We start from the raw sequence: 9,368 nt of genomic DNA, 5'->3' as shown, positions 1-9,368 counted from the left end.
TATGTCTTAATAGTTATTTTACTCAAATTACCACAAATAAAAGGAATCAATGTATGTCAAATGATGTAAAAAGGTACGACTTTTTTCGTCTTACTGTAATTTTGTTTTTTTTATATATATTCAGGAATAAAGAAAAAATGCATAAAAGCCAGCTGTCATAATATAAATGTTGTGATTCTCTGTGTTTAGAGAAGGATGCTTTAGACCAGGTCCGCCTTATTATTAGCCAATCAAAATTGTATAATTTTTGGAGGGAAAATGTTATCCTCCTCTGAAGCCTAAAATGTGCATATCCAGTATAAAAGTGGAATGTAATAGAGATTAGAAGAGAAGAGAGAATAAGATCAGAGTAGATAAACGGAAAGATGATAAGGAAAATATTAAGGCTTGACTGGTAGTGGTAGAAAGATGTATCTATATATAAATTTACGTAAGGGCAAAATTCGGTAAATCGTGCCTTACTTCTAGAATTTTTACTCGATGGTATATAAAGTTGGTTCGTACTTTCGGTACTGATTTTAACCACCTGATGTAACCCTGTTTACTAATTAAATTAAGTTAGATAATTAGTTATTGACGATTAAAACGAATTTAGGTTCAACGATTTGCCCCAAATAGGGGTGTTTTCCGATCGTGGTATACACTGTCTAATGGATGTCCATCTTGAAAAATACCCGCCACAAAAATGCGAGGAGGCTTCGCATTTTCCTATCTCCTCCTACGATAATTGTTTTTAATAGCTGAAAACCGGTTGAACAGTTCGAGTACAGCATCATAATGTTGAAGACAGGCCGATTTTCTTTAAAAAATACTATTTTGATACATTTAATATACGTTTTTACAAATGTATTGATTTGTGATGAATGGAACATTCCAAATTATTTGGTTTAACCATACAGGTATAGATTTAGATTTATGGGCCCCCTTGGAGAATAAACATAAATAGTATTGCAATGCTGTACAATACTGTTAAGGTATTAACCACTTTTGATCGCAATTTGAATCGCAAATTTCTTACTGTGAGTGTTGGTACTGTTAGATGTAATATAAAAATATATACAAATAAACTTTATTACTGTGAGTGTGGGTAGGCCCTACTGTTAGATTATAAACATATAATATACAAATAAACATTCCAAATTATTTGGTTTAACCATAGAGGTATAGATTTAGATTTATGGGCCCCCTTGGAGAATAAACATAAATAGTATTGCAATGCTGTACGATACTGTTAAGGTATTAACCACTTTTGATCGCAATTTGAATCGCAAATTTCTTACTGTGAGTGTTGGTACTGTTAGATGTAATATAAAAATATATACAAATAAACTTTATTACTGTGAGTGTGGGTAGGTTCTACTGTTAGATTATAAACATATAATATACAAATAAATAAACGTTATTACTGACAGTTGCTTCTCAACGTTTGTATTAATTAATAATTTAAAAATATATAAACGTCATAGTGGTGTATCGTTACATGTACTTTACTATTTCAATCGACTATGACAGTGAGAGTTTTAACAAAGTACCGTATTAAATCGTAAATGTTTTACTGTATTTAGTGGTATATTATTTATAGGCCTATAAAACATTAAAAACAATATTTCGTTACTGAGTGGATAAGAATATATTTTAAAATGTTTCCTCTTTGTACCTATCTTCTTCCCCCATCCCTCAACCCTTAATGTTACATACAAAACACAAATTGGGTTTGTTTAAATGAGTCCAAATAAAAAAATTTGACTCATTTTGTTTCTCTCTCGGAAGTAATTCCCAGGGTGCTAATTTTGGTTGACTACATAAATCATTGTGTATATTTATTCGTTTCTGTAAACGACAATGTATTATAGTCCTGCGGTACGTACATTTGAAATCTCCATTTTTTTCTCGCTGGAAATACTGTGTATTCGAGAACCATCTGTGGGCACGACCTAGATGGTACGCGAGCGAAGCGAGCGTGCCATCTAGTTAATCGAATTACAAGGAATAAAAGTTCTAGTTGAGTTAAATATACTTTTTGTATGAGTTATCATTCAGTGACAGTGTACGTCGCGTGGAGTTATATATACGCCTGAGAAAGCTCGGAACCAACTAAGATAAATTCACTACATGGTGGCAGCGGTGAAAATTTTTGTTTAAGATACATGATTTAAGTATCAAGAAGAAGAAGAAAAAGAAGAAGTGACAGTGCCTACTCTACGGGCCTGTTAAATCAGTAACCAAAAAGTTAAATGGTTACGAAGATCTGGATTCCTGACAGTTTTTATACCGTGCGTTGTTTGGATATTACAACGAAGAAGAAGTACTGTTGAGCTCAAGACTGCTGGGTATTCATCGGAGATACTGTATATATTCACCGAGATCTGAAAGAAGAAGACTGAAGTAACAGAAGGAAGCCCAGTAAATTTTGAGAAGATTTGCAAAGCTGACTTTGTAAACTATTTTTTATTTCGAAAGTAAATTTTTGTACGGAGCGAACTTGGAACGTTGTTTGTGACTTTGAAGTAAATTAATGTCTTATATTGTATTGCATTTAAAAATTTATGTGGATTTCATATTTTTACATATCTGAATGGAATCAAGGTAATACAAATACTTTTATAACATATTTTGTATACATAAGTTTACATATTTCATTAGTAAAATTGTTATTAGCATGACAACTTTAAGATCGGGTAAAAATATAGATAAGACTATGTCAGACAAAGATACTAGGGAAGATATGGTTGACCAAGAAGAGGTTGACCAAGTCAATGAAATATATGATAAAATGGCTAGGGATATTGATTTGCCCGAAATACCCGGCGGTATGCCTAAAGATATGATGCTCGAATATTTTCGAATGAAGTTCGAGGCCGAAAACAAAAAGTTAGAATACCAATTAAGATTAGAAGCAGATATAGAGCAAAGAAAAATTGAATCACAAGTTAAGAAAGAGTGAAAATGATGAAATTAGAAAATAGGTCTAGCTACAGTAATGCTAGGAATATAGTAGATGAAATGAAGGTAAAGGTTCCTACTTTGAAGGAATCAGATGATATTGATATATATTTTAGAACATTTGAACACTTGGCAGAAGCCACAGGTTGGGATAAGAATACGTGGTCCGCTAGGTTAGCACCTGAACTGTCTGGTAAAGCTAGGACAGCATATGCATCCTTAACCGTAAAAGAATGTGTAGATTATGATACCTTAAAGAAGGCAATCTTAGAAAAGTATGATGTGTCCGCAGAGACCTACAGATTTAAATTTAGAAATTCAAACAGAGTTAAAGATATGTCCATCAGGGAATGGCTGAATGAGCTCTCCCATTATTTAAAATGTTGGATGAAATGTGCTAATGTAAAAGAAGATGATGCTGCAGGCATTATTGAAATGATTATAATGGAACAGGCACTTGATAAAATGCCTGAAGATCTGAGGCTTTATCTTAGAGATAAACAAGTAAATAAGAGCTATGATATGGCTATGATAGCCGATGATTATATAGCTAATAGAGGTGGCCGTGGCTATTGGAATGCCGTAAATTCTGAAAATAAGCCTACGTATTATAAGGGCCAAGAAAATAGTAAACCTAAGAATAGTACGACTCAGAATAACCCTGGAGCTAGGCAGCAAGGATACAATAGGTATCGCGGAAGGGGAGGCAAATTCCATAACTATGGTAGAAATTTCCAACAGAGAGAACCTTCAAATGAATGGATTAATGGCCTATGCTTCAATTGTAAGGAGAAGGGACATAAAATAGGGGATTGTCCTAAGATGGTAGCAAAAGGAAAGACTAGTGACACTAAGAAGGGCCCGAATGTGAAAGATGGCTTAAGATGTGAAGAACTAAAATCAGATAGACCCCAAGTAGTTATAGATAGTGTAGAAAATAAAATGGAGAAATGTACAATACCAGGAAAATTAGAAGGACAGGATATAACTATGCTTAGAGACTCGGGATGTACCCAGTCAGCTGTTAAGGAAAGTCTAGTGCCTAACAAATGTTACTTGCCAGGAAAATGGGTTACGTTAAGAGGTATAGGAGGCGATATTACCGTCCCCTTAGCTGAGGTAGCTATAGAAAGTAAGATAGTGACAGGAAAAGTGATTGTAGCCGTAATCGAAGGATTACAGAGGGACATGTTGTTGGGTCATGATTTGGACCAGAATTGTGGGGAAATAATGGCTAAAGAAATGTTCGTCCTAACTAGGGAGCAAGCCAGAATAGAAAATGATGTTAGAATACAAGACGAAATGATATTGTTAGGGAAAGATAGTAACTTTAAGCCGATAGAAGAGCCGCCTAAAGAAACTAATGTACAATTGTTGAAAACAGTAGTAAATTACAACAAAGTAAATAAAACTAAGTGTTTAGATGATATGAATGGAACAGAAATGAATAATTTGTTTGACGAAAATGAGGATAAAGCTAAAGATAAAACAGTCAAACATAAAACTTATGAACAACAGCACAAGCTGAACCTAACTAAACAAGAACTGATCAAATTGCAAACTAAGGATGACTCACTCAAAGGAGTGTTTGACAGGGTAGTCCCTATAGAAGAAATAGGTCAGCATAGGGTATGTTTCTTTATGAGACAAGGTATATTGATGAGAAATTGGAGTAGTATTAAAGATAAGAATAACCAAGTGGAACAGATTGTATTACCCACTCAGTGTAGACAGGGTGTATTACACTTAGGTCATAATGTGCCATTTGCAGGTCACATGGGTGTTGAGAAAACTAAAAGTAGGGTCCTGAACCAATTCTATTGGCCAGGTATATTTAAAGATGTGGTAGTCTATTGTAAAGTCTGTAAGGAATGCCAAAAGGTAGATAAGGGTAAAAGTAAAAGGAAACATACTTTGATACCATTACCGATTATAAGTACACCATTTAAACGTATAGCGATAGACATTGTTGGACCCTTATCTAGAACAAGCCGTAATAACAAATATATGCTTACTATAATTGACTATGCTACGAGATATCCGGATGCTATCCCGTTACCCAATGTTAGAGCTGAAACAGTAGCCAGGGCTCTAATAGAAGTCTTTACTAGAGTAGGATTACCCGAAGAGATTGTACATGATCAAGGAACTAATTTCATGTCTTCAATTATGCAATCTATATGTAGTATGTTGGGGATTAATCAATTAAAGACTACAGTGTACCACCCCCAAAGCAATGGGCTTGTTGAAAGATTTCACGGTACATTGAAAAATATGATAAGGACACTTACAGTAGGTATCCCAATGAAAGCGCACAGAGGGGTATCACTTTTGAAATATTGACGAAATTCGAAAAAGTAGTATGACTTTGATGTTAAATAAATCGTATTCAATCTTAATTAATACTTACAAAATTTATATTGTTTGAAAGTACTTGTTTTAATCTTTGTATAAGTGTGTTTATAATTAAAATTAATGAATTAGTTGCCGAGAAAATGCGATTTTAAAACGGTTCTAAAATCCCGTCGAGCCGATTTCCGCGCGTTGAAAAACTCATCGGAAAATCCCCATCAGTTTTCAAAACACGATCGCACGATTACCATTGGAGCTAGCGGATTAATTTTTGTTGTATGTTATCAGGCTTAAAATAAGCTTTAATTTGATACGAAAATCGTCTTCTATAAAGAGGTTTTTCGTAACGAAAAGTCAATTTTTGTGACAAAAATCCAATTTTGATTCACCGTTTATGGAAAAATATTATGGATTTTGGTATTAAATTATAGCTAAATCTACATTGAAATCGATAAAACATAGTTTACAAACGTATTGTGTATGGTAATTGAGCGAACTACATTTTAAAATGGTGCATGAGGCGTAAATCCCGTTCAAAATTTTAAAGATCCAACCATTATAATCCGGTGAATATTGTAGTGAGTAAAATATTGTACTCTAAAATACGCGCGTGTTTGTTGTGGCGTTTTCCGTTAAATACATTAATGCACCCTATCAGCGAATGGTACGTTCCATATTTTGAACACGTTGTTTAGTTTTCCTCGCTCGAGTTCGACCGGCTCGACGCGAGATGTGTGACAGCAGCGATGTCGGAGATTGACATGTCCCACGGCTGTTTCAATGCACGTACAGCGCGACATTAAGTGTTTACAACGCGCTTTTCCTTTTTTTTTCTAGCGCGCCTCTCGCCTCACGCCCCCACGCGTCGCGATCCTTAGCAACGTAACACAGTTCTCTTCACGATCTGAACGCATAATACAGTGTTATATTTGTATATTGAATTGAAAAATAAATCACAAAATATCAAATATTGCTCCTATTACTTGTTTTATTAAGTTGTCAAGAACATTAAATGATAAGCATATAACGACATTTATGTCTGTAGACATAATTAATCGTTATTTTATTAAACACATTATACTTGAAAAAATCGCCGATAACAATAATAAATAGCGCCCTCATTTTAGAGCGCAAAGTTTGTAATATTTGTTGTCTGCTAGTCAGTGCACCGAATTTTTTTTCGACGATTTGTTCAACAAAACGTTAGCTTCAACTATTCAGGTATTACGTTGCCAAAATTCAGATTAACGGCAAACCCGAAAATATTTTTAATTTAGGCATATATAAAGGCTGTTTTAATCACTGTGACGGCCTGTGTCATTGTAATTTGTGAACTTTATTACCACTCTATGGCCTACATAGATAGTTTTGTGTATTAATTACAGTACATTTGTCCATTTTACTAAAATTATTCTTGTGATTTAAACATCAGTACACTAGCCTTATTTTCAAACATAAATTTATATTTATTATCTGTGATATAAGCAACATTATTTTTGAATTTATATACCTAAAGTAGGCCTATTCTAGGCCTGGCTGGGCCTACTCTAGGCTATTATAATACTTAATCTAATACATTATGGAGTACCACACTACTGCACTTTCGCAGTTATGTAGAATCTGTGGAAGAAAATTAAAATCAAAAACATTAATTCGCTATCCAGTGTCAAATTTAAAATCAGAAATACTAAAGTTCATTCAAATTAATCCAAATTTAGAGAAAGAAGATACTCATCCCCAATTTATGTGCAATACTTGTCAAACTCTATCGTACAAATTGCAACCAATAAAAATATTTCATAATTGGCAACAACATACTGATGAAGCATGCTACACATGCTACATATATACACAACAACAGCGACCTGGTAGAAAACAGAAAAAAATTATTTTTAATGATCTATTCATTACCAATGAAATTACAAATGAAAATGAATTTGAATTAAAAGATGACACATTTGGAAATATTTACAAATGCTACCTTTGTCAATCAATTATTTCATTAGACAATCTGGTAACACCTTGTGGACATCACTTCTGTGTTAAATGTCTGTCCAACCTGTTTTGTACTCTTCAGGTAGATTCATGTTTGTGTATTGTTTGCATGTCACCTTTCAGGCTAAACGAACTTAAAAAGCCTACCTTAATTGCTAAAAATGCCTTACAATCTTTGGAATTTATTTGCATCAACTGTGAACAAGTTTTTAAAAACGATGCTCTAAACCATGTCTGCAGAGGTAAGCAAGTTACAGCACACCAGTCCTTAACTAATGCCATTGACATAATTAATAATGAAATACAATGTGGACCAATACCTGAAAATGTACAGCGGTTAGCCGACAAGGTTCTGTGGAGAACTCTTAAAGAAAACGATGGCGAAACTTTGATATCTACTCCAGGAAGGGTAAGAATTGTGTTATTATAATAATTAGTAATAATTTATTTCTGTATTATAGCTAAACATTTGAACTTAACTTCATATAATTATCGTCACTACAGCCATTAAGAGTTTCAGTCGCAACTAACCCAACCAAGAATAGCGATGAAGTTGGCCAACGAACTCTCCAACGACGCACCAGAGAAATAGCAACAAATAGAAACAGAGTGAGCAAAGGTGGAAGTAAGGCGCAACAGTTACATGAACTGCAATGTACTGATGCATCTTTACTGGACACAGCTTCATGTAACAGTCGACCTGATGTTGATGAGTGCCTTGCCATTCTCGGAGATTGCCATCTGGCTTGGGACCAGCTTCGGAAACTAAGAAGGTAATAATTATAAAGAAGTATTAGTAAATATATACTGCAAATAAACGGTTTTGCAATTTTTAAAAATGTTTTTTAATTTGTCATTTGTGCTAGATACATTGGCAACAATGTGCTCGTATCCGAAAGAAAGATGCGCTTACGCCAACAACAACTGATCGACGGCAACTTGGAGGGAAGACTCGAGCCACTTTTTTTTTCAAGTACTTCCCCCAATTCCGTAGATGGATTTTTAATCAAAGACAGTCCTGTTGTTCAGGTATCCGATATTAGAAAATTAATTTTTTCGCAACTGGACCAACATTACAGGTATATATACATTTTTTTTGGCTGCATTAGTTGAAAACTATAACTGTCAATAATCTCTGTAATTTATAAATGTGTCTTTTCATTTTAGCCTAAACAATCTAAACCTAGATGTGGGTGAAATATGGTTGAAATTTGGAGGGGATAAAGGTGGCGGCTCCACCAAATTTGAAATTCAAATCTGCAATGTCTGCAGTCCAAATGCAGTAAAGAACATCATTGTTGTTCTCTTGTTTGAAGGACCGGATACGATGCACAACATAAATTTAACTTTGCCGAGTGTTGCAAACAAAATCATGCAACTAAGTGGAGATACATGGAGGTATGTATACTACTGTATACTGTACTGTACTGTATAATAATAAGTTTGTTTACATATTTGATTAAATTTGTTGAATAAATGAAATTATTGTTTGATTTTAGGGGGTTTCCAATTCGTTTATTCGCTTTTGGGGACTATGAATTCCTAACGAAAATTTATGGTGTGAAAGGAGCAAATGGTATGTACATACGGAAACTTCTTTCTTTTGAATAATTCGTTCTTCTTCCTCCTTTAGAATTATTTTCGCTGAAAAAAAAAGAAACAAAAAATTAGATACAAACAAATTTGATCTAACTAGTTATATATTTTAACTTTTTAGCTCGCTATTGCTGCCTTTTCTGTCACAGTACAAAACAGGAAATGCAAACAGATGGAAAATGTGAAAGCAGAACCTTGCTTAGTCTCGATAAGGACTATTCCAACTTTGTAGAGCATGGGGAGGTGGAGGAGTTAGCCAAGGAGATTTCACACAGTGTTAACCGAAAGTCTCTTTTAAGAATTGAAATTGACCATGTAAGTTTTAAAAATGAATTATCCATTATATCCGAGTAACATATAATAATTTAAAATATTTTATAAACTATTATTTTGTATGCACAGGTTTCTGTACCAAGTTTGCATATTTCCCTTGGTGTCTACAAGAAATTATTCGATATGTATGAGGCGGAAATCAATGCAAT

Source organism: Antedon mediterranea, chromosome 9 (genome assembly GCF_964355755.1).
Source record: "Antedon mediterranea chromosome 9, ecAntMedi1.1, whole genome shotgun sequence".
Taxonomy (NCBI): Eukaryota; Metazoa; Echinodermata; class Crinoidea; order Comatulida; family Antedonidae; genus Antedon; species Antedon mediterranea.
Note: the sequence above shows the minus strand (reverse complement) of the source record.